The sequence below is a fragment of the Schistocerca piceifrons genome, chromosome 4 (genome assembly GCF_021461385.2).
Source record: "Schistocerca piceifrons isolate TAMUIC-IGC-003096 chromosome 4, iqSchPice1.1, whole genome shotgun sequence".
Taxonomy (NCBI): domain Eukaryota; kingdom Metazoa; phylum Arthropoda; class Insecta; order Orthoptera; family Acrididae; genus Schistocerca; species Schistocerca piceifrons.
The window spans coordinates 452,196,674-452,224,151 of record NC_060141.1 but is presented as its reverse complement, the minus strand read 5'-3'; the positions used below and the strand labels follow the sequence as shown (position 1 = coordinate 452,224,151).

Genomic DNA, 27,478 nt, shown 5'->3' with positions numbered 1-27,478 from the left:
GGATCTAAATCCCCTATTCAGTCACTCGTTGACCACGATGGCACCGAAACAGAGGACGACCGAAGAAAGGCAGAAATACTGAATTCAGTGTTCCGAAACTGTTTCACTGCGGAAAATCGTAACACGGTCCCTGACTTCAGCCGTCGCACGGACGCCAAAATGGAAAATATTGAAATAAACGATATCGGAATTGAAAAACAACTGCTATCACTTAGTAGCGAAAAAGCATCCGGACCAGACGAGATACCCTTAAGATTCTACAGTGATTATGCTAAAGAACTTGCCCCCTTTCTATCAGCAATTTATCGTAGATCGCTGGAAGAACGTAAAGTACCTAGCGATTGGAAGAAAGCGCAGGTCGTTCCCATTTTCAAGAAGGGTCATAAATCAGATGCGAATAATTATAGGCCTATTTCGCTTACGTCAATCTGTTGTAGAATAATGGAACATGTTTTGTGTTCTCGTATTATGACGTTCTTAGATAATACAAATCTCCTTCATCATAACCAACATGGATTCCGCAAACAGAGATCATGTGAAACTCAGCTCGCCCTATTTGCCCAAGAAATTCACAGTGCCGTAGACACTGGCGAGCAGATTGATGCCGTATTCCTGGACTTCAGGAAGGCATTTGATACGGTTCCGCACTTACGTTTAGTGAAAAAAATACGAGCTTACGGAATATCGGACCAGGTTTGTGATTGGATTCAGGATTTCCTAGAAGAAAGAACACAACATGTCATTCTTAACGGTTCAAAATCTGCAGATGTAATTTCGGGAGTACCGCAGGGAAGCGTGATAGGACCTTTATTATTTACAATATACATAAATGACTTAGTTGACAACATCGGTAGCTCCGTGAGGCTATTTGCAGATGACACGGTTGTCTACAAGAAAGTAGCAACATCAGAAGACTCGTACGTACTCCAGGAGGACCTGCAGAGGATTAATGCATGGTGCGACAGCTGGCAGCTTTCCCTAAACGTAGATAAATGTAATATAATGCGCATACATAGGGGCAGAAATCCATTCCAGTACGATTATGCCATAGGTGGTAAATCGTTGGAAGCGGTAACGACCGTAAAATACTTAGGAGTTACTATCCGGAGCGATCTGAAGTGGAATGATCACATAAAACAAATAGTGGGAAAAGCAGGCGCCAGGTTGAGATTCATAGGAAGAATTCTAAGAAAATGTGACTCATCGACGAAAGAAGTAGCTTACAAAACGCTTGTTCGTCCGATTCTTGAGTATTGCTCATCAGTATGGGACCCTTACCAGGTTGGATTAATAGAAGAGATAGACATGATCCAGCGAAAAGCAGCGCGATTCGTCGTGGGGACATTTAGTCAGCGCGAGAGCGTTACGGAGATGCTGAACAAGCTCCAGTGGCGGACACTTCAAGAAAGGCGTTACGCAATACGGAGAGGTTTATTATCGAAATTACGAGAGAGCACATTCCGGGAAGAGATGGGCAACATATTACTACCGCCCACATGTATCTCGCGTAATGATCACAACGAAAAGATCCGAGAAATTAGAGCAAATACGGAGACTTACAAGCAGTCGTTCTTCCCACGCACAATTCGTGAATGGAACAGGGAAGGGGGGATCAGATAGTGGTACAATAAGTACCCTCCGCCACACACCGTAAGGTGGCTCGCGGAGTATAGATGTAGATGTAGATGTAGATGTAGGTCGAGACTATGGGCAGGTCAGCCAATTTCAGGAATGTTATTGTCTTCAAACAGTTACCTTACAGATACTGCTTTACGACAGTGTGCGCTATCATGCTGATACAAACAATGATTACCTCCGAACTATTCACCTACAATACGCAGTATACACTGCTGTAAAAGTTGTTCGTATCCTGCCACACTGAGCGTTTTCTTAAGCGCAACAAAGGGAACCATCCTAACCACGAGAAACACACTCATACCGTAACACCGTATTACCGTGCTTCGCAGTTGGCGCTATACATGGAATTGCTAAACCCAAACCTTTCCATCGGATTGTCTCAGGATACAGCGTTATCCATCAGTACAAATCACTGGAGTCCAGTCATCCACTATCCAGTGGCATAGGTCTGTGCGCCACGTCAAGCATCGCTTAGCATTGACTGCAGGAATGTGTGGCATATCCTCATATGCGTCACGTCACTGTTCGACCATTGTAACCCATTATTTTTAACTCGTTACGCGAAGTCTTTGTGTTAGGTGGACTGCTGGTAGCACTTCCGAGTTCACGAGTGATTCCTGCTGCTGATTTTATGCTCTACGCCCCTGTCCCTCAGTTTAGCTGTGGTTGTTCCTTCGCTTTTCCGTTTCGCAGTCACATCACCAACAGGCAAGCTGAGCAGCTTTAGAATGGCTGTAATGTCTGTGATATATTTGTTACTCAGGTAACATCCAATGACTAGTCCACGTTCGGAATCACTGGGCTCTCCTCACTCACTCATTCTGCTGTTATTGCTTCACTACTGACAACACAATACTCGCTACCACCCTTTGTAGTGCCGCGTCTGTCTCTCATGATACCTAGTGGCCAATTCCGCATTACATAGGAGTGTCCGGATCTTCTGGCCAAATTATGTGTTGAAACTACCAGCGACTACCAATGTTTAGACTGCTGTTGCAGGTAGACTTCACCCAGCTTAGGGACGGAGCGCAAGCTTAGAATGGGTAAGAGTGAACAAGTTAATCGTCTCCGTCCTTTCAAAGGAAACATCCCAGCATCTGACTGAAGCGTTTTAGGACTATTACCGGAAACATAACTCTGGATGGCCGGACGGGGCTTTGAACTGCCGCACTCCCGAATACACGTCGCGATTGTACCTCGCCACATCCGAGACCAAGGACTGTACTGAGATGTGCCCCCCCCCCCTCTCTCTCTCTCTCTCTCCTCATCCATGATCCATGCAGAACAGAGGCGAAACGTAATTCTTTGAGCAGTGTAGGTACTTTGTTAAACCACACGTAGATCGCCCGCAACACGGTTCGGCAATCGAATAGATTAGCAACACCAACTGCCTAGCAAACGAGAAGTCAGTCCGTCTACAGCGGAGAAGCTTCCGTCCCTAACGAGAGACGCAGTTCCCCCAGTGTTGCCTTCTCGTTTCGTATGCGCGCAGTCCGTCGCAGCATTCCTGTGCGGATCTGCCGCTCGCTGCTACAAGACGCCCGTCAGCCCCTCTTGATTGGACACGTGGCTCCGAATGCGCAACTGGACTGGCTACCGACGCCGCATAAAGCAGGCTCCCCGGCGTACTCAGTACTCTTGCGCTATCTTCCTTTTAAAGAATATACGAGCAAGACAAGACAGTCGCTCGCATGCAGGCGTGAAATACCTAATTATGAAAACAAAAAAATTGTAAGTAGCGTTTGCTACTGTTACTAAAGCCATCAATCGTGGTGGTGATAGATTTTCTGTTTCTTTAAGAGAAGGAAGGAAGCTAGAGTTTACCCTCCCACCACCATCAGCGTCATTAGAGAGCGAGCACTAGGTCAGACTGGGTAATGACGGGGAGTGAATCGGCTACGACATTGTTTTTCAAGGAAAAATTACTGCTTTCCCCACGATGTAATTTATTTGAATCACTGCAGAATATAAGGGACATGGCTGGACTAGGATTTGAACCCCATTGTTGCTAAACACAAATCCACTGTCTTTACCAATGTGAATGGTCATCAGACAACATACATCTCCGGCCAGATGAGAAAAAAGTCCATACGGTTCCTGGTATAGAAGCATTCAACTATACTTCTGTTGATCTGCATCATAGACGATATTCTGAGTACGCAATGGAAGACAGTATTACAGTGCCTTGAATCCACTGAAAATCTGGTTCCCATTTCCGTTATTTCGTATTATTGCTGATTATTTGCATTACTTTCATTATCTATACCTTTATCTCCTTAATTCCGATTTTCACTTGCAGTATGTTTTTAAATGCATAGACCCGTGTCCTTGTTGCTGTTAACCTGCAGACCTATTGTGGTACAACAGCAGATAAGGTGTTTTTACAAGCAACAGGTGATAATTACAACCGCAGTTATCTGTGCATTCAAACCGTCTTTTTTCCAGAATACACAGACTCTCCCACAATTGATACCGATGACAGAACGTGCTGTATATCGAAACAACAAACTACTGTGTTTTTACAAATCGGTATTAGTATAATTATCTAGGCAGTGTATTGTAATTTGTTGAGATGTTTCGGATGCTTACGTTTTGTGTATCTGCTGTAGCCACCGTTTGCTTAAAGTTGTTTCGGAAGTTATCGTTTCCTTAAACTCGTGTTACCGACGTGACGCAGTCAAAGAACTGACATCTAACCACATCAGAGCGTTCTCGTCATTCCGTAGCAACACATAAGCCTTTCATTGCTTTAGCTGGTCCAGTTATGTTGGTTAAACTAATCGAAAAATTAAGTGTTTCTCGATAAGAAAATACGGTAAGCATTAAATTTTATTTTTTGGAAAAATGAATGAACGTACGAACAAATAGCCATATCTCTGTTAGTACCCAGCAGGTAACGATCATGAAAATTCTTACGGACTCACGTCGCGTCGTAACGAGCTTAGCCTCCATCCATCCTTCATGGAATTTCAGGTCCAAGGCTGGAAGCTTCTGTAGCTACTATCAGAACACTGGTTTGACACACTAGAGAGCAAAAGCGTACGTTGATGTTCACTGGGTTTGAAATTTATGGTACACAAAGAGGGGAATCGAAATTCGTACAAGTTCATCGAAGTTGCCAGATCGTTCATTCTGATGGTAGATGCTTTGATTTGTATAGTTTGACTAAACGAAATGTGTGATAAGGCAGAGGTGGATTCTGGGAACTAGTTGGACTCCAGTAAGCTTAATGGGTCTTTGTAAATTAGTCTTTTTTTATTCTTTCGGAGCTCAGAAGCTTTTACTTTGTGGTCCATTCTTCATGTAGCCAAAGAATAGAAACAGTTCCATCTGCCTTCCTGTGTGGCACGACACTGTACAGTACAGTTCTCAACGCGATGTACTGACTTGATTTAGTCAGGCTATAGTGAAAAACGAAGAAATTTGTGTGTAAATTAGCCACCGCGGAAGCATAATTTCGTACAAACTCCGCACACTAGCAACATGCGGGACAATGGCGGCCAAACTGCACCCACTTCAAGGGAGTGTGTTCAAGGACACTCGCCGTCGTTCGTGAAACCTAGAGTGTAAGTGAATGTAGGCAGTGCCGTCCAGAAGAATAAGTCTTTAATGCAAATGGTGGCGGCGTCGCCGCGATGAATAAAAACCCATTCATTGCAGATGCGCCAGTAGGTGTCGACTAACTGCGCCCGCATGCAAAGTGGACGCACGCGTTTGCATTACCGCGGTTGTCCTCGGCAGCCGAAACGCTAACTCTATAGAGCACTATAAGGAAACTGCGCTGTTAGTACGTGGCTAGCTGGTAAGAAGAGTCAAGCAGCTTTGTGGTGATGGATGAAAGACAGAGACCACGTTAAGAAAGTATCGGTTGTTTTCAAACGGTATTCTTCTGTTCTGACTCCTTATGTCATGTGATATTGCTTGGCCCCACCATGAAGCAGATGCTTTGTGAGTAAGCCAAGTAAATAACAAAAAATATATTCCACATTTCGTTCCACAGTGCCCTTCAAGAAATTTCTGTTTTACCTCGTGTTTGATGGCAGTTTTGACTGTCATAAAATTGTTCGATATTTACGAATGCGTTACCTCGACAGCTATACAATTTACTGGAAACAAATGAAAATTTGTTCTTAATCGAGACTCGAACCCAGATTTCTCGCTCGTCGCAAGCGGTCGCCTTAACCATATCGGCTATCCAAGCACGTGTTCAGGATCTATACAAATCTTCATATTTCCCAGTGTCTTCTTCCCTTAGTGATTACACAATTACATTATTCCCGCTTAGGGGAAGACTTCTTTCTTTATTTTTCTCATCAGGTCTCCTTGGCTTCGGCATGAAATGTGATAGAGCGGTCTCTGTATTTGACAGTGTCTGTGCAGTGTTCCTTCGGACGTGCAAGTATGCATCGAAATTTACAGACACTGTCAAATACAGACGCTGCACTAATGAAGTTATGACTGTAGTACCTCCATTTTGTTGCATCCTAATAGGTACAAGACTGCAAAGTGAAATTAGCATCAAATTTCTACGGTTATATGGGCCAGAGTTCCACCTATTCAGCCGGAAGCCAAGCCATAGTTCCTTCTATTCAGCCAAAGGGCAAGGAACAGTTTCAACTCAAAAACACAGATGCTTGTGAACAATGGTTCCAATGGTTCTGAGCACTATGCGACTTAACTTCTGAGGTCATCAGCCGCCTAGAACTTAGAACTAATTAAACCTAACTAACCTAAGGACATCACACACATCCATGCCCGAGGCAGGATTCGAACCTGCGACCGTAGCGGTCACGCGGTTCCAGACTGAAGCGCCTTTAACCGCACGGCCACACCGGCCGGCGCTTGTGAACAATCTTCTTTCCTCCGAAGAGACAATGAAAGAGGCAAGCAACAATCAACATTCCCATCGCAAATATGGAGGCTCATTTATTGGGACACCAAATTACTCGTGAAATACTCTAAGACGGCCTGGAACGAAGATCGTACGTTTCTACAAAGACTGAAGACCAGATATTCTTCCAAGAGGGTTCTATTCGTATCTTTGTAAGGAACAAAGTTACAAGAAATTAAATCATGCTGGTTAACGTCTCCATGGTGACTAAACAATATTTTCTCGATACATTTTTCAATTTTGCTTCTGGACAAAAAGTTGTTTGAGGTCGTCAAGGTAAATGAGACATCCTGTATATCTGTGTGTGTGTGTGTGTGTGTGTGTGTGTGTGTGTGTGTGTGAGAGAGAGAGAGAGAGAGAGAGAGAGAGAATGTTAAAGGACAGCTCCCAGCAAAAAGAAACACGTTCCATTAACCACGACAGTTCGTATCTTCCTAACGAACAAGGCATTCCGAGAATGAATTCGTTCTGGAAACGATCTTCCAGTCTGTGGTTAAACTATGTCTCCTCACTATCCTTCCTTGCGCTTGTCCTGAATGAGGAAAACGTCTGCGGATTTTGGGAGGTGAGAGATGAGCTGCTGGCGGAAGTAAAGTTATGAGGGCGAAATGGTTCAAATGACTCTGAGCACTATGGGACTTACCTTCTGAGGTCATCAGTCCCCTTAGAACTTAGAACTACTTAAACCCAACTAACCTAAGGACATCACACACAGCCATGCCCGAGGCAGGATTCGAACGTGCGACCGTAGCGATCGCGCGGTTCCAGACTGTAGCACCTAGAACCGCTCGGCCACCCCGGCCGGCTGTGAGGGCGAGTTGTGAGCCTTGTTTGGATAGTTCGGTGGGCAGGCAAAAGTCCCAGGTTCGAGTCCCTGTCCGTCGGACAGTTTCAATCTTTCAGGAAGTGTCATAGTAGTTAATGCCCCCTGAACATTTGCGCGATATGTTTTATTTATTTGAAGTGGTCACGATAAATGGTAGAAGGCACACCCTGTATATTTGTTTGTTTGTGTGTGGGGGTTGGGGGAGGGGGGGGGGGGTGGGCGCCGGAACAGGTCTCCTTGAATTAAGGATTTTGTAAGTCCTAGCATAAAGACACGTTTCACGCGGCCAGTTAACCGTGGCTGTCGTAATCTCCTTCGGGGTAAAGTTTACACTCTTCGTGCTTCGGAGGCGTTGCCTCGGAACAGGGGGTACAGCGGTTGTCGGTGGCTGGCCTGTGCTTCCCAGCATCCACTCGAGAGTGAAGTGGCTGGAGGGTGGCGGCCTGGCATCTCAGAGCGGCGCGCGTGCCTCTCGGGCCGGCGTGGTCCTCGACTTCTGTCCAGCCACGGCCGCCTAATGGAACCAGTTTACTACCGAACAGCCCCGGGCTGCCTCAAATTGGACCACGTGATGCAGGGCTGCCCAAAGAACGGTCGGGACCCCCGTAGTTCGCTGCGCGACGCGATGTACACGCAGCTAGTTAGCGCGTCAAGAGGAGCATTGCTCTGGCGGAATTGGAGCCGCACTTGCCGCTGCTGCCGACGCCGGCACTGTCCGAACCCATTAAGGGCGACCCTGTCCAGATGATAGATGACAGACGCCGCCTAAAAACAATGTTATCGCCATTACCTTTTTACGTCTAAGCTCGCCGGCATATTGCGGAGCCATTTGCCCAGTGAGCTATGTTCATCATCTCCTTAAAAACAGGTTGCCGCCCGGTGTCCGCTGGACGATATACCGGAGAACAGGTGGGAACAACTCTACGAAATTGCTTGCGTTCTTTTATTTCTTGTTCTTAATTATACGCCCACTTTCTGACAATGTGCTGGTACGTAATTGTGGCGACACATGAAGGAACAATCAAAATGGCGCAAAGGAAAATAAAACCACAAGGACAAGCACTTTGTGTCCACAGTTTTTCGCGAAAAACCTTCACATATGCCCCTTCTAATTCGAGACTCATTGTCTGGTACCTGCGTCATAATTATGCACGACAGGTTTCTGGTGTTTTTCCCAACGTCTTTATCGGACGTGACAAGAAATTCATCCTATTATGTGGTCATACCATTGTAATACAGTCGGGAGTACGCAAGTAAGCTTGAGCAGCAGGAAAAACGGGAATCCTTTCTCATGAACTAACTGTCAACAACAAAGTCGGCGAGGACTAAATGTACAGAAGAGGAACACCCATGTTATGTGCTAAAGGAAGAAAAGAAGAAAGATTCGAGTTTAATATCCTGTCGACAGTGGTGTTATTATGAACGGAGTTTTGGGCAGAGTTGTGGTGAGAATTGGCCTTGACCTTGCTGAGGTGGCCGTCTCGTCGTTTCCCTGACGTAGCAAAGGAAAAACACGAAAAAATTAATATAATAACCGAAGATTGATCCGAACTCTTCTTCGCTGAATACTAGTTCAATATTTTGCCGCTGTTGTTCGGTGAACCATGTGATGCGTAAATGATGCAGTAAACATTAAAATAGGAGAGTCCCTACAAACAAATTTGAGATAAGATAAGGAACGTGGCATCTACGTAATTCATGGGAATATACGGACATAAAGATGTATCTCTGCATCGCGTCTTTGCTTCCTGTTACGTATTCCATTTATTTTTTAAAGAACTCATCAGCCTTAATAAATGCATTTTAACTGTTGTATGCATGATTTGAGAAGATCTCTGAATGTAGATGCATGATCCGTGAAATTACTCATTATATTAGGCCTCTTTTACATCAGCGTCTTGACTCAATCGAATAATCGTATCAAGGGAACCTACTGCGGCGCCTCTGTTCTGGGTCTCAGCAATCAGTAGTGGTCGATTTTGCTTACAAATTAGCACCAAAACTGAATGTGTTGTGAGAACTGTCCGCTTTTTGACACACGAACGCTGAACGTGAGGTAATGAGGGCCATCTTTTTACAAAAGGCAAAATGTAGTAAAAGAATTAAACAACTTTCAGAGACACTAGATCATACAATGTAGGCTTTCAAAGCCTATCAGCCCGGAAGGTTTAAGTAAAGAGACAATAGAGTTTATTAATAACCAAAACCATATTCATACTGAATGTATTTAACAGAAGTTGTAAGCTAATTTCACCTCATTGACGAAGAATAGAAAGAGTATCGTCGAAACATTTCAAAACATCAGTATCTGTTTGTCAGGAAAAATTTGTACTAACGAAGACATCATAGAATTCCAATATATTTTAATTTCAATCTATTGGCGCATTTGTCAATGGTAATCGGATTTGTTCAGCCTTCGAACATCTTCAGATCTGTGAAAATAAATAAGAACGCATGGTGTTACTTCCTGGTAGACAAAAACTGCGTGCCGGAACGAGCCTCGAACTCGGTGCTTTTTCCCGCGAAAGGCGAAGGTCCTGAGTTCGAGACTTGGGTCCGAGAAAGTTTTAATCCGCCAGGAAGTTTCATAACAACGCACACACCACTGCAGAGAGATATTTCATTCCAAAAGACATGGTAATCTTGACATCACATAAGTAATCTGAAATACGCATACGATAAATATAAAAGTGCATACGATACCCGCAGTGGTTGCAGAGGAAACCCGTCTGTTCTGTACGCTGTGCGTGGCCTCTACAGACACGCTGTACTTACATTACAAAGTCAGGAACTATGACGGAGTGTGGGCAAGCATCTTATGAGGTGTTGCGCTCTATATTTGATATATCAGCGTCAGTCTTAGAACAGATGAAACGGTATAATAAAATTATGGTCACTGTCCTCTCGACATCATGCCAAGCTTTCACATCATACAATATTTAGAATGTAGTATGGTACCTTTTTACTTTATGCTTTGTATCTAATTCTCTTTCTAAGAAATAATTATTCTCTTTCATTAGGCCCGAATTTTTCATTGTTGGAATAATTTTCATTTAAAAAACGTGTGCCTATTTACTTTCTTATTTACATACAGTGAAGGCGTTTTCCTTGCCCAGTTGTTGTAAATCTACAAACCTATTTGCTTTTGGCCGGTCGGTGTGTCCGAGCGGTTCTAGACGATTCAGTCTGGAACCGCGCGACCGCTACAGTCGCAGGTTCGAATCCTGCCCCGGGCATGGATGTGTGTGATGTCCTTAGGTTAGTTAGGTTTAAGTAGTTCTAAGTTCTAGGGGACTGATGACTTCAGGACTTAAGCCCCATAGTGCTCAAAGCCATTTGAACTATTTGAACCTATTTGCTTTCAGATATCTTATCTCTCTTGTGGGAGAACACTACTAGGAGAAATATCAAGTTTTCGTGCAACATTTGCAACGAGCCAAGAAAACAAACCAAAGAATAAAATAAAAACATTTTGAGTATTGGGTATCGTCGTTACGAAACATTGAAGCAAATAAAATACCGTCGTTTATATCGACTTTGGAGCGGTCCTCTTCACGCTGACTAAAAGCTGGACTCTGGTGATCGTCTTCACTAGATCCAGCGGTATTCGCCCTGAAGAGGATTGCTAGAAAGTCGGTTGAAATCTAAGTATTTTGTTTTTAATGTTTCATAATGACGCGGACTCATAATCACAACGCTGATACTGGTCTTGGAAGTCTACGAACATACAATAAAATAAAAGTCAAAAGGAGACAAAAGCATATAATCTCATGTCCATTATACTTATCCGGGCCGGCCGGTGTGGCCAAGCGGTTAAAGGCGCTTGAGTCTGGAACCGCGCGACCGCTACGGTCGCAGGTTCGAATCCTGCCTCGGAAATGGGTGTGTGAGATGTCCTTAGGTTAGTTAGGTTTAAGTAGTTCTAATTTCTAGGGGACTGATGACCTCAGAAGTTAACTCCCATAGTGCTCAGAGCCATTTGAACCATTTAATTATCCGGGCTGTTATGCCGTGGTCGGTTGATGAATTCTGTGTCAGTTCCCAACGTTTCGTCCCCGTCTGCGGAGGGCATCTTGAAGGGGGTCTGTAGCTCGATGGGAGGTCCAACACACCCACTGGCTCGCTGCTACAGATGGGGACGAAACGTTGGGAATTGACACATAATTCATCAACCGACCACGGCATAACAGCCCGGATAATTATAATGTACATGACATTTGTGGCCGTGAAAGTCTACATTTTAGTAGCATATAATCTATTACTACGGGCGAGCGAAGCGAGAACATTAATTTATAACTGTTAGCCAACTACGTCACACTCCCTTTTTTTATGCGCATGCGCGGTCTGCAGCATTCGGGGTTTCACTAACTGTTCCTTCGGTTCAGCTCACTGATTACCGACGCAAATGATACGCTCGCGATTCACACTCGGACAAATGACCCACATGTGCCACGAGTAGTTTATTTCGAGTAGAAAGTCGCTACTGGACAGGTCGGTCGAGAGTCTGAGCGAGTTCATCGATGGATCTCTGCGCCAGATGACGAGGGGCAATGAGACTGTGACGGCGTCAGTAGACCCGCGGATAGCGCCGGCCGGAGGCGCGCCCTCCGCGCTGCCACTGTCTGGCGGGCGGCGTGCCGTGTTTGCGCGAGGCGAGCGAGCGCGCTTAGTCAACTGTTGCGGCCCGTGGGCGTCATTGACGGGCCCGGCCCATTCACATGCATATGAGCCTCGGCAGCACACACCTCCCAGTCACGCCGCTGCTCGCCACCAACACCAGCAGCAGCACAGCACAGCGCAACCACACCCACTGATGAAGCCACCGGTCCAATGTCCACAGCACGCCCACCACCGTAGCGCGAGGGAAAGCACCATCAAAGACGAGCACCGCACGCACTTTTAGTTTTCAGTTGTACGCCACATAAAATACGACGATTCTCTCGTAATGAACCCTGCTGCGTATCGCCATCAGCAAGCTGCTACCAATTCCAAATTCGATAATAAAGCAGCGATTCGAAGCCTTTCTGTAAAAAATCTCCTGCTATTTATTGGCTGTTTCTTGCTTGTAAAAACTATCGTTAACTAATATTTGTCGGTTATTTTGCTGCCTCACTTACGCAGTTAATTTTTTCGAGATCTGACTAGCTTCGACCCAAGGTGATCATCTTGAGAGCTGTGAAGTTGCGAATGGAATTAAGACATCAGAATACAAGCCTGATGGGTAATTCCATAAGGGTACGATAGGTTGCTTATGCAGCTACGTTGATCTGAAGATCATCAAGTTGCGGAACATCTTGCGACGAATATGTCGGAGATAGTACAAATTTTAACGTTCACTAAATGTGTCTCTAGGTTACAACAGAATCGTAACAGAATTGTAATGTGATGCATATTCCTGACGTACTGTCAGTGGGACAGTGATCAGTATACTACTGAGAAGTTTATTTCAGTCTATAGTCGCATTTTATTTATTTTGTCTACTGGCTACCGGTTTCGGCACACAGTATCATCATCAGGCCATTCCCTGGTTCAGATGGTTCAAATGGCTCTGAGCACTCTGGGTTTTAACATCTGAGGTCATCAGTCCCCTAGAACTTAGAAATACTTCAACCTAACGAACCTAAGGACATCACACACATCCATGCCCGAGGCAGGATTCGAACCTGCGACCGGAGCGGTCGTGCGGTTCCAGACTGTAGCGCCTAGAGCCGCTCGGCCTCAGCGGCCCGCCATCCCCTGGCACACAGTCCTCATGCTCACTTCCCAAATAGGTGTGCCAAATACTCTAATGTGTAATGTCGTGCTTCATATCGCTCAGCGTCCTTATGAAACGTAAATAATGATAAACATGGTTCCTTTAGTAGGAATACAATGGGCGTTCTGGACAAATATGTACACTGGCTATTCCTCGGACTGCAGGAGGAGGAGGCAAGAGCAGGGTGGTGGTAGCCAGATGAAGTCGTTATTCTCCGCCTCTCTCATAAGCCACGCCCGTTTCTTGGAAATAGTACAATCAAACAGCTTCGAAGCCAACACACATATATTAAGATCTCACAGCCCAGTATTTTACCGACCAATCACATTTTTCTACACTTTCTTAAGACACGGTACTTTCTTAATAATAGGACAGCCACAGAGCTTCTAAGCTAACGGACACCTGTGTAGATCTGGCTCAACAGCCATTATTTTGCCAGTAATTAAAACGTAGCAGCTTATCGTTATGTACCTCAGCATTTGCAGCAACATAAGCTTTCTCAGCAGAACACACACACACACACAGATATATATATATAACTGCGTCGCGTTGCTGTGAGTGCTACAAGATTGGGGGGGGGGGGGGGGCTGTGGGGTACATATTGATTCGCTGTTTCGTTTTAATAGTTGGTAAAATATCGGCTATGATTGGAAGATCTAAATACGTCTGTGTTGGTTTAGAAGCTCTCTGATTGGCATAATTCCGAGAAAACGGAGTAGCTTAAAAAGGAGTTGAAAAACGTGATAGTTCAGTAGAATACTGAGCTGTGATGGTGTAAGCGCTCTGTTTGGTCAATTTCCAAGAGAGAGCTATGGCTTAGAAGAGGAGAGGGGTATCATGAAGTCATCCTGCCGCCGCCGGCGCTGCCATGTCCTCGCCTCCACCCGCCACAGTCCGAGGAGCAGCCGGTGTGCATATGTGGCCCAGAATGCCCATTACTTTCCTACCGTCTTTCCTTTGTTGGTGCAATTTATTGTTCTGCATAGGCTCCCCTTTTGTAAAAGGTAAGTGTTGCGACTGTATGTGTTAGATTGTGTCTCCCACTCTCCGCTTCCGCAAAGTGACGGAGCGAGGGTTGCGCTAGGATGCAACGGGACAGCGAGGCGGCCCGTAGGCTCATTTACGGACGGTGGTCGCGTGTGGGGCGCGTGGTGGCGCGTCTCCGTGTGAAGCAGGCAGGGGGCGGGACCTCCGGCCGGCTTCGAAATTAGCTCTTTAGGCGCGCGGCGGTCCTGTTTATAAATGACGGCGATCTACATAAATTTGGGCGCCGCAGCCGCCGTCATTGTGCGCGCCCTGATTTACGACCTCACGTGCGGCCCTGTCACTGCGGCGTCTTTCAGTTCCTGGAAAACGACTCGGCCGCAATCCTTTCCGGAAAATGCAAATTTGCGGCACTGAACGGCTCGAGGGTAGATGTGTAGACGTCCAGCAACCGACTGTTGTTCCAGTTCTCGAAATTGACCGCGCGGGGCGGCGCCGGCGTTGCGCTACGGCGCTGTACTGGCGTTGTTCAAATTTTAATTTACAACGGCACAGCAAGCGGCAATCGTTGCATTTGTATATCTGAATGAGTGGGAACAAAGTGTGGTTTCTTAGTACCGACTCGAGGTGTATAGCTGGACTTTCGATTTTTCGTCCTTTGGTCGCTTTCTTCGAAAGAGCAAATTACTTTAGGGAAGATAAGGCCACGACCGACTCCCTCATACTTCGGCGACCCCCTAGTGCTTCGTCGTTTTCAATGTCGATGGTACATTTTAACTTACTTTCCTTCGGAGGTTAAGCAATAATTACACTACTGTCCATTAAAATTGCTACACCACGAAGGTGGTGTGCTACAGACGCGAAATTTAACCGACCGGAAGAAGATCCCGAGATATGCAAATGTTCAGAGCATTCACACCTACAACGTGCTGACACGAGGAAAGTTTCCAACCGATTTCTCATACACAAACAGCAGTTGACCGGCGTTGCCTGGTGAAACGTTGTTGTGACGCCTCGTGTAAGGAGCAGAACTGCGTACCATCACGTTTCCAACTTTGATAAAGGTCGGATTGTAGCCTATCGCGATTGCGGTTTATCATATCGCGACATTACTGCTCGCGTTGGTCGAGATCCAATGACTATTAGCACAATATGGATTCGGTGGGTTTAGGAGGGTAATACAGAACGCCGTGCTGGATGCCAACGGCCTCGTATCACTAGCAGTCGAGATACAGGCATCTTGTCCACGTGGCTCTAACGGATCGTGCAGTCACGTCTCGATCCCTGAGTCAACAGAAGGGTACGTTTGCAAGACAACAACCATCTGCACGAACAGTTCGACGACGTATGCAGCAGCATGGATTATCAGCTCGGAGACCATGGCTGCGGTTACCCTTGACACTGCATCACAGACAGGAGTGCCTGCGATGGTGTACTCAATGACGAACCTGGGTGCACGAATGGCAAAAAGCCATTTTTTCGGATGAATCCAAGTTCTGTTTACAGCATCACGATGGTCGCATCCGTGTTTGGCGACATCGCGGAGAACGCACATTGGATGCGTGTATTGCTCATCGCCATACTGGCGTATCACCCGGCGTGATGGTATGGGGTGCCATTGGTTACACGTCTCGGTCACCTCTTGTTCGCAGTGACGACACTTTGAACAGTGGACGTTACATTTCAGATGTGTTACGAGCCGTGGCTCTACCCTTCATTCGATCCCTGCGAAACCCTACATTTCAGCAGGATAATGCACGGCCGCATGTTGCATGTCCAGTACGGGCCTTTCTGGATACAGAAAATATTTGACTGCTGCCCTGGCCAGCACATTCTCGAGATCTCTCACCCACTGAAAACGTCTGGTCATTGGTGTTCGAGCAACTGTCTCGTCACAATACGCCAGTCACTACTCTTGATGAACCGTGGTATCGTGTTGAAGCTGTATGGGCAGCTGTACCTGTACACGCCATCCAAGGTCTGTTTGACTCAATGCCCAGTCGTATCAAGGCCTTTATAACGGCCAGAGGTAGTTGTTCTGGGTACTGATTTCTCAGAATCTATGCACGCAAATTGCGAGAAAATGTAATCGCATGTCAGTTCTAATATAATATATTTGTGCAATGAATACCCGTTTATCACCTGCATATCTTCTTGGTGTAGCAATTTTAATGGCCAGTAGTGTAGCTATACCTTGTGTTTGTGGTCACAGTATTTTGTTTCTCACGTGTTTAGTACTTTGGACAGAATCTGAAACCAGTGTATTGTAACTGTAATAAGAAGTTAGTGAAACAGTGCTGAACGCCACTTCATAGTAACGTAGACTGTTAGCAGAATGAATACATGGTTTTCACTCCTAACATTCTTTACATTTAAATTTTACATTTTGCGTTATAGTTTTTTACATTTTTATATTCAGATAACATGTTTCGATCACTCAGAACCATCTTCAGTTCTAAGTAGCTGTGTCAGTAAATCTGATATGTGGTTTTGAGTAGACAAGACGGATTACTGACGCAACTTAGATCTGAAGAAGAGCCCGAGTCATCGAAACACGTAATTTAATAAAAATGTGCAACTGACACGGAACAATAAATGAGAATTATCTTAAATATCAATGCAGTTGCTGTTTCTCACAAGACGAATATGTCGTCTGTAGTGAGGATGTCAAATTTTCATTCAGCTAGCTGTATAGATAGATCATGAAGCGTTAAGCTCACTCTCGGCATCACCGTAAAGGTGTTGGGAAACGCACTGAGGTTAGTCAGTAGCTGACCAATAGCAACGTACGGAAGTGTGGGGCCCTGTCTTTAAACGCTGGCAGTCACACAGCTGGTTCACTTCATAATTACCGACGACGTGCCGTAAGTGATGCGTGTCACCCTGGAGTCACGCACGCGGCACACGCGACCGCACGCTCCTCGTGTGACGCCGCTGTCACCTGGAGGCAGGTGTGTGCCGGGTTGACGCGTGGCGGCAGCGTGCTGGCACCCAGCCGTGCGCGTGGGCGGCGCCTGCTTTAAATGTCGTTTCCATGTTTACAAACAACGCCCATCTACATACACTTATCCTGTACCTACTAATTCTGGACATCGGCAGCGTCTGTGTATCTGATGCCATCACCATGTTTCAGTGCAAGTGAATTGTCTGACGCAAAAAACATCTCAAGTCTCGCTGTCATTTCAAACAACCATAATTTGGAAACTATATGAGATACAGCATCGCGGTTTGTTGTAAAACGTTTAGCAGTTCTCAAAGTTTTTTTCTGTTATGCCAGAAGCTCGTACAATATCATGGAGATAATCAAGTTCTGCCCATATATTGATCAGCATTGCGGCATCAACCGTTCCCATAGCTTCAGTTCACGAAGGGTAGCACTATCACGACTGGTGCTGTGGCTATACGAACCTTGACGTGATCCACAAAAATAAGTCTAATGGCTTGAGATCGGTAGAGTGCGAGGGCCATGCAGTGGGGCAACCACGACACATCCACGTCTCAGAGAGTGTGTCATTCAGCAAATCCCACACGTTCAAATAATCAGCTGGAAAACGATGGACCACTGCAGCTCTTCGCTTTAAAGATCTTTAAGCACCTCATCATGCTTGTTTTTGCTAGTGGCGCTTTCCCATTCTGGAGTCGATAATTCCATAATACCGTTGTCACAGATTTGAATTCTGCATACCAGATGACACACTGCGACTTCTGCTGATATTTCGTCATTTTGATGCAGTCCAAGCCAAAGCTGCGACACAGCACAAAGGAAAAATACTTTGAGAGCTAATAACCGCTTTACAACAAACCACGACTCTCTGTCTGTAACAGTTTCCAATTTATGAGGTATTGAAAGGATAGCTGGACTCTGTGGACACCCTGTATTTTATCCTCAAAGGATCCGGAGAGAGGAAAGAACGATAATTTGGTGACACTAACTTGGGTTGCAATATCGTTTTTCTTTGTTTTTTGTTCAGTGCCGCACAGTTTTGGCTGTAATCATTCACAAATGTAACAGGAAAATATTCCAGAATGAGACTCGAACTCGGGACCTTTGCCTTTCGCGGGCAAGTGCTCTACCGGCACACAGTTTTAATCTGCCAGGAAGTTTCATATCAGCGTACACTCAGCTGCAGAGTGAAAATCTCATTCTGGAAACATCCGCCAGGCTGTGGCTAAGCCATGTCTCCGCAACATCCTTTCTTTTAGGAGTGCTAGTTCTGCAGGGTTCGCAGGAGAGCTTCTGTAAAGTTTGGAAAGTAGGAGACGAGGTACTGGCCGAAGTGAAGCTGTGAGGACGGGGCGTGAGTCCTGCATGGGTAGCTCAGCCGGTAGAGCACTTTCCAGCGGAAGGCAAAGGTCCCGAGTTCGAGTCTCCGTCCGGTACACAGTTTTAATCTGCCAAGAAGTTTCAGGAAAATATTATCACACTGCAGGCTCAGAATTTCCGACCGTTTTGTACTGATATAATGTCATATTACTGCGTCGTCATCGATTTCAACCCCACCCATCTATTCATATCATTACCCTATATTTAATACAACCCAATGTAGTAAATCAGAATCCAAAGCACCAGTTCAATTGCCTTTAGAATTCTCTATATTTCACAGTCATATATAAAACATAATGAATGGTGCTGTAATGATGTTAAACATTTACAAACAACTGATAATGCACTAAGGGAAGAATGTATTTTACCAGTCACACGCACTGAAGGTAGCGTTCTCATCTCTGGATGGATGGCTTTTGTGTTTTACATACACAGTTGATCGGTAGCCAGCGCCCCCCCTCCCCCTTATGAGTCCTCTACCTCCTTGTTTTCCCCCTCATCTGTCTAGGTCCTTCCCCCACCCCCACCCCCACCCCCCTCCCCCATTTGCCCTTGGCTAGGGTGTGTCATCTTTGTGCCGACATTTTCGTGCAGTATTTACAGTGAATGTTCAGTGTTGTGTGTGTTTTCGGAAGTGTTGCGAACGGACATCATACTGTCGCTGGGTGCGATTTTTATATCTCTTGCGAACAGAAGCCAGACTGTCGCCATGTTTTTTTCTTTTTTTTATGGCTGTCTACAATGTTACTTGTCTGATTCCTGTGTATTTTATTAGCGCTGCCAACCCTTTGCTTTATGTTTTAACTTTCCCCAATTTTTCCGCCGTTTTACAATTTAAGTCACCGTTTTATCGCCTTTTTATTGTTTCTTATCTTCTTCTTACGTTTTAAAAAGTCTGTATGCTGCAGAGCAGCGTAATAAGCTGCTGCCAGCCCGCCCCCTTCGGGGGGAATCGAAATTCAATAAAGGAAAAAAAGTAGCCAGCGGTGTGGTAGGATTTTTTGCGTACATAATACAAACACAGCGTTCGTTGTTTGCTGCCTCAGTGCAAAATACATCTCTGTCGTGCCACTTTCAGATTATTGTAGATGATGTTGACTAAAGAACCCGCTCACTCGCTCGCTTAGAGGTTGTTGTGGACCTTTTCATGTATTTATTGGACACTGTGGGTTCATATCCGAGTTTGTAGTACACTTTAGGCCAGTTTGACGTTTGTGGCATGTCGTCTTTATGGTGTTGCGATTTTAGTGCGCTAATAGTGCATGTACACGGCAGTGTGTGGCTGTTGTTAGTAAAAGCAAACGGTTGCCAACTACAAGGGCGTCCACGGATTAAGTGACGGGACAAGTCAGCTGCAGGGAGCTGATCTGTTCGTGGCCGAGCACGCAGCGGACCAAGCCGGGATGTCCGCAGCTGACTCCGGCGCCAGGAATGCCACCTAACGCACCTCTCGTCACCAGCCGCCGCACAGGTTGTGCGACGAACGACCGTCACAGGAGAGGGCGGGGGAAAAAAAGGAATGGGAGAGACGCCGGGGGAGCGCCGTGGAGCGGCGCCTGCAGCCGTTTGTCAGGCGGGCCGAGGGGCTGGCGCAGATAACGCTGCCGGAATCTGAGGAATGGCCTCTTAATTGGAAGGCCCTCCCCCAGCAAACGACTCGGGAACACACCAGCGGCCGGTCACACGGTGTCACAGCGCTGCCGGGGACCCTCGCCGAACGTATAAACTGTTTACCGTTCCGGGACAAAGGAGCCATTCAGCTGATTTACACTTTACTTTCTCCCCACACTGCTACAAACTACGCAACGGTCGTTCGGTCTGGCAGGAAGCTGAATGGGGACTAGTGTTGCTACCAGACGTCTATAATAATGCACACGTGTTGAGATATCTCAACGGTTTTGTCCAACGAATATGTAATCCTCGAGGATTCATAAAGGGAATGTGGAGCTCCTGATACAATAGCTCCCTACTTAGCAATCATATACAACCACTCGCTCACCGATAGATCTGTACCTACAGATTGGAAAATTGCGCAGGTCGCACCAGTGTTTAAGAAGGGTAGTAGGAGTAATCCATCGAACTACAGACCTATATCATTGACGTCGGTTTGCAGTAGGGTTTTGGAGCATATACTGTGTTCAAACATTATGAATCACCTCGAAGGGAACGATCTATTGATACGTAATCAGCATGGTTTCAGAAAACATCGTTCTTGTGCAACGCAGCTGGCTCTTTATTCGCACGAAGTAATGGCCGCTATCGACAGGGGATCTCAAGTTGATTCCGTGTTTCTAGATTTCCGGAAAGCTTTTGACACCGTTCCTCACAAGCGACTTCTAATCAAGCTGCGGGCCTATGGGATATCGTCTCAGTTGTGCGACTGGATTCGTGATTTCCTGTCAGGAAGGTCGCAGTTCGTAGTAATAGACGGCAAATCGTCGATTAAAACTGAAGTGATATCAGGTGTTCCCCAGGGAAGCGTCCTGGGACCTCTGCTGATCCTGATCTATATAAATGACCTGGGTGACAATCTGAGCAGTTCTCTTAGGTTGTTCGCAGATGATGCCGTAATTTACCGTCTGGTAAGTTCATCCGAAGACCAGTATCAGTTGCAAAGCGATTTAGAAAAGATTGCTGTATGGTGTGGCAGGTGGCAGTTGACGCTAAATAACGAAAAGTGTGAGGTGATCCACATGAGTTCCAAAAGAAATCCGTTGGAACTCGATTACTCGATAAATAGTACAATTCTCAAGGCTGTCAATTCAACTAAGTACCTGGGTGTTAAAATTACGAACAACTTCAGTTGGAAAGACCACATAGGTAATATTGTGGGGAAGGTGAGCCAAAGGTTGCGTTTCATTGGCAGGACACTTAGAAGATGCAACAAGTCCACTAAAGAGACAGCTTACACCACACTCGTTCGTCCTCTGTTAGAATATTGCTGCGCGGTGTGGGATCCTTAGCAGGTGGGATTGACGGAGGACATCGAAAGGGTACAAGAAAGGGCAGCTCGTTTTGTATTATCACGTAATAGGGGAGAGATTGTGGCAGATATGATACGCGAGTTGGGATGGAAGTCATTAAATCAAAGACGTTTTGCGTCGCGGCGAGATCTATTTACGAAATTTCAGTCACCAACTTTCTCTTCCGAATGCGAAAATATTTTGTTGAGCCCAACCTACATAGGTAGGAATGATCATCAAAATAAAATAAGGGAAATCAGAGCTCGAACAGAAAGGTTTAGGTGTTCGTTTTTCCCGAGCGCTGTTCGGGAGTGGAATGGTAGAGAGATACTATGATTGTGGTTCGATGAACCCTCTGCTAAGCACTTAAATGTGAATTGCAGAATAATCATGTAGATGTAGATACCTTAGATATTTCGTGCCCTCAACTAGGCCAACAAGACGGTGACAATGGATGCGGCCGGTAACAGTCATTGCTGACTTTCTTGGTGACACACACTTAACAGTTACAACGAGAAGAGATAAATATGCTATTGTCCAAAGATCGCGGTGCCTTAACAAAATAGGTACCGCGCACCGATACCACAGAAGATTACGATGTCTCGCTGCATTCCCCAAAGACGAATGGGTGGCGCTGGTGAAGCTACACCCTCTCTCCCAAGACCGCAGCGCCACCGCACGAAGACCGATATACAGCCGTGCAGACGAATCGCTCAGGCCAGTTCGAGACCTCTGCTCAAGCAGCCGGCCAGGGTGGCCGAGCGGTTCTAGGCGCTACAGTCTGGAACCGCGCGACCGCTACGGTCGCAGGTTCGAATCCTGTCTCGGGCATGGATGTGTGTGATGTCCTTAGGTTAGTTATGTTTAAGTAGTTCTAAGTTGTAGAGGACTGATGACCTTAGAAGTTAAGTCCCATAGCGCTCAGAGCAATTTGAGCCATTTGATCAAGCAGAAAACACGCCTAGTTACCAAACATGTGTTGCATATGTCTTGAAACGAACTATATTTCAGAACTTTGTGATCTTTGTACTTCAAGAAAAGAATTAATAAAAATGTAAACAAAGTGATGCCTCAATAGTGAAAAACAACAGCTTTGTGGCAGTGGTAACACCGTTCCCGGCAGATCACCGAAGTTAAGCGGTGTCGGTCTGGGCTAGCACTTGGATGGGTGACCACCCGGTCTGCCGAGAACTGTTGGCAAGTGGGGTCCACTCAGCCCTTGTGAGGCTAAAAGAGGAGCTACTTGATTGAGAAATAGCGGCTCCGGTCTCGTAAACTGACTTACGGCCGGGAGAGCGGTGTGCTGACCACATGCCCCTCCATATCCGCATCCAGTGATGCTGAGGATGACACGGCGGCCGGTTGGTACCGTTGGGCCGTCCAGGGCCTGTTCGGACGGAGTTTAGTTATGCCTTTCTCACTGTATGGTCTGTTCTGCCCACACTCCGTTCCTAATCCATTACATATGGAAACATTTCTATACGTCTTTCTTCAGTTCACAGCGCCCGATTTGCACCTGGTGGCCAAAAGTGGAACTAATTTTGTTCTGCATTAACATATTAGAATATATACCAAGTTTCGCTGCCATAGGATGATTACAGCCCACGCTGAACCTTTGTAATTAGGTTCAGTTTTATTATAATCACCTGGCACCTAGACTCAGAAAATGGGCCTATTTGCAGCATGAAAAGTATCCGGTCGGACAGTGCGATGCCTTTCAGCACGGCGACCAATATTGCGGTTTCCACTGACGTGATGACAGAGACAGGCGCTCCGACTGCAGCATTGGAGTGCCATTACGTCATCTTTTCATATTATTTCCGGTTCTCCGTACAGCATTACCATCGAGGTATCCGTGTGTGTAGGCACTGAGGGAATAAACGTTGTCATATTTCATTCGTCGTCATAGAGGGACCTGGATGTGACTGTGTGGGGTGCAGATGGGTACACACAGAATTACCTCTGCTTCGCATAGCCGGTGGTTTGTACAGCAGAAGCTATTTGTGACACTTTAAGACCGTTGGCTGTTAATAGATGTTCTGCTGCACGATCTAGCACATTACGCGAGTATCGTTTTAATTCTGTAAGCGCAACAATGGTACTAGCACAAATACTGATTTCTTGGCAAGACGCCTCTCTTTGTCCGTAAGCGCGCCGACCGCGCCAGAAGCGGTAGGTGGCGGGGGGTGCGTGTCTGGCTGCGCAGCCGGGGAACCCGTGATTAGCACCGACCTAATGATAGCGCACTCTGCCTACCAAATGAAACGGCGCCTCATTAATAGCGGAACACATCTCTGTGCCCGCCGTGATGCAAACGATGTTTTTACTGTGTAACTCGACTCAGGAGAACACGGCAGGCGTAAGACAGAATCTGAGTAGTTCCCGGTAATTTTAAATTACCTCGAGCCGCTTTAGGGACAGTAAATAAGAATTACGTAAATGTGTTGGCTCAGTGGCAGTTTTTACAGTGTTATTAGTTCCCACACCACTTGCTCATTTTACGTCTTTGGTTTCCCCGACAGGTGCAGCTGGGGCCACCGCCTTCGCTAATACCCAGAAATCTCCCTTTTCCGTTTCTGTTTGTGGCGTATTTTAAATTCAAATCAGAGTGTTTCGCGGCGGGGTTCCTTTACGTTTTATTTCCGAATGTGTTGCGTGCTTCCTTTCAAAATGTAGGTTGTCTTCCCTTTTAGACCTTGTGGAGAAGTTTCTCAAACACGGAACCTTCGTCAAGAAATTTTCCCAGCAGACCGTGGTGTAGAAGAGCATGCGTATAGATCTACGGAACAGACGTTATGTATCTTGCTTTATGATCACGTATTCGTCACTGCTGTTACTATTTGTTTTAATGTGCCATACTGTTTGCAAGAGGACGTTCATGGACGTGTCTCATACATTCTTAGATCACATGCTGACCTGTCTTATACATTCTTAGCTCGGATGCTGATAAGTGAACCTGGAGACGTATTGAATAATTTTCAGTTATTACCTCCCTTGGTCTGAAAATTTGGCTTGAAAATGAGTGTAACGAATAAAACACGCGGTCTGTCATTAAGAAATTATGCAGATATCCTATTCTTACTGTCTCAGTGTAATAGTTAACATATATTTCCATACCCGTAAAAACAAGTAACCTTGTTTTGTGTCAAAGTTATTCCGTAGCGTTTTTCAAAAAGTAGCTTTCTCTACGTGATTCTATCATAGTTGCAGAGAACAGTCTCTGGGAGCTATATAAGAAACCTGCTTGTTCCTTAACAAGACGGCCTAACATAAAGAAACATGCAATTACACTACCAGTTAACAGTCCTTAGGCAATAGTTCTCCGTACGTGGCTCAATGCTGAAGGACAATACAGATGAGCGTCTTCCTTCTAGGCACACTACCTTTATTTCCGCCAGCCAGTTTTTAGAAGATTCATACAGTGAGCTGCGTAACGTTTACACAATATTATGCAAAAGTCTTTATGGACCTTCAGCTTCCTCAGTTCGCAAAGTCGCCACACGACATATACATCTACACTCCGGAATCCATCTTATGGTGTGTAGCCAAAGGCACTTTGTGTGCCACTGTGACTTCGCCTTTTCGTGTTCCATTTCGCGAATGGTACGCTGGAAGGATGACTATTGGCTAATCCTCCGAGTGAACTCGAATCTCTCTAATTTTACCTCTCTCTCTCTCTGGAGATACGCGTCGGAGGAAGCAATACTCTGGTTGACATTTCTAGGAATGTGTGCTCTTGGAATTCTAACAGTAAACCATACCACGATCCACGACGCCTCTCATGTAGCGCTCGACGGCCATTTGCCAGACGCTTTCGCGCGTAGTAAACGAACGCGTGACAAAAAGCGCAGCTCTACTACACGTATGTTGCCCGTGGCGTCACTTCAGCAGTACACACTCACACATTGCAGCTCTCTCTTCACCACCACCTCCAAATCCTAGGAATGACCTCAATCTGAAAAGGCACACAAATTTAATACAGATTTATTAATCGAGAAAAGATTACTTGCTCATATGTGCTAAACGTATCATTTTCCCACACCGATTTCACCCTTTTGCGAAGAAAAATAATTTATCTAGAATCACATATCCAACAACTGAATTTATATTACTCTTTTTATTATTATTATTATTATTGTTAGCCGGCCCGGTTAGCCGTGCGGTCTAACGCTTTCCGGGTGGGAGGGCATGCCGGTCCCCGGCACGAATTCGCCCTACGGATTAGTGTAGAGGTCCGGTGTGCCGGCCAGTATGTGGATGTTTTTAAGGCGGTTTTTCCATCTGCCTTGGCGAATGCGTGCAGGTTCTCCTTATTCCGCCTCAGTTACACTATGTCGGCGATTGCTGCGCAAACACTGTCTCCACGTACGCGTACACCATAATTACTCTGCCGGCCGCGGTGGCCGTGCGGTTCTGGCGCTGCAGTCCGGAACCACGGGACCGCTACGGTCGCAGGTTCGAATCCTGCCTCGGGCATGGGTGTGTGTGATGTCCTTAGGTTAGTTAGGTTTAAGTAGTTCTAAGTTCTAGGGGACTTATGACCTAAGATGTTGAGTCCCATAGTGCTCAGAGCCATTTGAAGCATAATTACTCTACCACGCAAACATTTGGAGCTACACTCGTCTGGTGTGAGACGTTCCCGCGGGGGTCCACTGTGGGCCGAACCGCACAATAACCCTGGGTTCAGTGTGGGGCGGCGGTGGGGTGAGTGAACTGCTGTAGCCTGTTGTGGGGTTGTGAACCACTGAAGGCTACGGCGGGGCGAAACATCTCCGTCATTTCTACGTCCCCAGTCCCATACAATACAATATTATTATTATTATTATTATTATTATTAATTTGAGTCTTAACTCACACGAATTGTTTCGCCATGTACCAGTTTGTTACTTGAGGATCACGTCTGCAGTCGGATGTCATCTACCCTGCTTTTAGCGCACGTCTAGGTTATCAATACTCGTCGTTAAGTAAAATTTTCAGTAGTTTTCGCTTTGAGATGGCTTTCTCTCACATTCAGTTTTGTATTGTGAATATTTTTAGTTTTATATTTACAATTTGACAATTACGAACTTTATACAGTTACGTAATAGACTATAGCCTTTAATTCCCATTATCCGTACACGGATGTCTTTAGCCCTATTATTGTGAGTGCCTCTGCAGTGTCTAGAAGTTAATTTGATTTGTCTCAAGATTTGCGACATAATCGCAGCAAACATTCACAGCGATCCTGGAAGGTACTTTTATATATACATTCCAGTTACGGTTCGCAGTTGTTGTTGTTTTTTTTTTTTTTTCTTTTTTTTCTGTACCAGGTTATTAATTTCGGCCGTGTCAACGGCGATGCCGTAGTGGTATCCCGCTTCCCGTCAGATACCCGAAGTTAAGCGCTGTCAGGTTTCGCTAGAACTTAGATAGGTGACCGTCCGCGTCTTCGGAGAGTATTAACAAGAGAGATGGCCGTGTGATGCCAGTTGGGGAGCTACTTGACGGAGAAGTAGCGCTTCCGGTCATGAACACTGAAAAATACCGGGAGAACGTTATGTAGACAACATGACCCTCCACATCCTCATACAGTGATGCCTATCGGCTGAGGATGACAAGATGGTCCATCGGTATCATTGGGTCTTTCGAGGCCTGTTCAGACTGAGAGAGAGAATGGTATTAATTTCGGTCAGTAATGACCATCCGCAGACCTGACAGGACACAGTTTTCTGTCACACCGAGTCAACATATGTAAAAATGGTACAGTCATGTAATAAGCCATACAAACTTCGTCCTACTTATTAAAATGTAAGCATCTTATAGTCAATTCTAGCCCAGATGTTGGCACTATGAAGCGCCTTATTCGAACTGTCGTTTTGTAATTTAGTTTCCTAGTATTTTACAATTTCAGTAGATCATTTGATGTAGGTAATGAAGTCAAAACCGGTAGCATCACTCGCGTAAGTTGAGCATAAAATATATGATAAAAAACTGGCATATTGTCGTTAGGTATGCTTAGTCTGTGCCGCATCAGTCTCTCCCGGACTCGTGTATTGAACCCAGGGCCTTGGCAGGAGGCTGCACTACATCCCGATCCAGCCGATCTCTTTCCCACCTA

The 27,478-nt window shown here is 45.8% G+C and overlaps 1 protein-coding gene across 1 annotated transcript in view; it reads left to right on the top strand.

Moving 5' to 3' along the window:
- Window positions 1-27,478, top strand: part of LOC124795908 (protein jagged-1b) — a 459,586-nt gene that overhangs the window by 158,033 nt on the left and 274,075 nt on the right. The window lies entirely within an intron of this gene.